A 1,588-nucleotide genomic window follows, 5' to 3' on the forward strand; every position below is an offset into this window, starting at 1 on the left:
TGCCCAAGATCCTGGGAGGAGAATGGAGAAGGGACTGCAGTGTGGCCACCTGCCCAGGGGATGATTTCTCACTTTCCCTCTCACTGTCTCTGTTTCTCTCTCTTGCTGGTCAGCACACATGCCCTAAGGGAAAAAAAACCTCTGAAAAAAAAAAGTATCTGTAAGCAATTTTCATTCATTTGATGTTGCTTGCATACAATCGGTAGAAATGGTAAATGGTACTAAAAATAGTAAAAAAAAAAATCCTTTTTTCCTCATGTGTGTAGAAACAAATTTATTTTAAAATTCCATTTTTCCTTGATAGAAGCTGAAGTTCAGACTGTAATAATTTTTCTCAACCAGAAAGTAATACCAATATTGTAGTGGTAGAAGCTTATTTTCTTTTTATGAAAACTAGATCATTGGTTCAACAAAAATAACATAGCTTAGAAATAAGTGGAGATACTCTGGTTTCTCTTCAGATCACATAATCTTTTGCCTTTTACTAAAGATTTCTGGGGAGAGGAACAATTTTGAGTTAGTAACCAATTTTTTGAGGCCTTGTTTGGCAGGGCTAAGGAAAAAAAATAAAGAAATAAGTGGAGATTAATCATGCCTTTTTTATAAACAAAGGTTTTAATTTTACAGGGCTCTGTAGAGATTGTTTATTTCATAATTACTGAAAAATGGCAAGTATCCCACATAATACCCTTTCCTTTTGAATATGGAAATGCACTTGCACAAGTGCAGATATTTATTTGGCAACCAGACAATGGAGAAGATTCCCGTTTGTGCTTAACGGAATGGAGTCAGTTGGTCCCCACTAATTCAGCCAAGGTTCTCTCTACTAATGGCAAAACATGCCTGTCCCTGTAGCTAAACAAACACTGGATTATTCATTTTCCTTTTGGCAAATGCCATGTGGAAATGCCCATGATACTTGTTGTTTATCATGAATGACTGCTGGGGGATATCCCTTGGTAAAAAGAAAACTGCATAAGGCAAGATAAAAAGGATAAATTTAAACATTGTGGAATTCTCAGTGTGTGTGTGTGTGTGTGTGTGTGTGTGTGTGTGTGTGTGTACAAGTCTTTATATGATTTTTGTTTTGTCTGAATATCCTGCGGTTTGAAAGAATTTTTTTTGAGAGGTTTTTGCTATAGGGCACATGCACTCGCCAGAAAGACAGAGAGAAACAGAGAGACAGCGAGAAATCACCCCCCAGGGGGGATGGCCACGCCGCAATGCCTTCTCCTCCCTTCTCCTCAGGATCTTGGACACTCACGCACACGCGCCCAGCGTGAGTTTAAGCCACCGGGTCCGGGACTCCAACCGTGGCTGACTGCATGGGAATTCAGCAACATAGCCATTACACCAACTGCTGGTCTCTGAAGGAAACTTTTTTGTGTTGGGTGGAGGGGTCAGGGAGCTTTAAGCTTAAAGGATCTAATATAGGTGGTTAACACATTCTCAGTATCCAGATACTACATGGCCTTTTTTTTTTTTCCTTTGTGAATCCTTAACAATAGATGATATTGGGGCTGGCAGGTAGTGTGGTCAAATTTTTGATCATTTTTTTTTTTTTTTGGGGGGGTTTTTGCTGGAGCAT

General features: G+C 39.4%; 1 non-coding gene across 1 annotated transcript; it reads left to right on the top strand.

Moving 5' to 3' along the window:
• The first annotated feature begins 441 nt into the window (after window positions 1-441).
• On the top strand, window positions 442-555 carry LOC114005804 (U5 spliceosomal RNA). Its single transcript, XR_003547615.1, has one exon. It is a non-coding gene; the product is annotated as a U5 spliceosomal RNA (small nuclear RNA).
• The last annotated feature ends 1,033 nt before the right edge of the window (window positions 556-1,588 follow it).

Source organism: Tupaia chinensis, unplaced genomic scaffold (assembly GCF_000334495.1).
Source record: "Tupaia chinensis unplaced genomic scaffold, TupChi_1.0 Scaffold144482_1, whole genome shotgun sequence".
Classification (NCBI taxonomy): domain Eukaryota; kingdom Metazoa; phylum Chordata; class Mammalia; order Scandentia; family Tupaiidae; genus Tupaia; species Tupaia belangeri.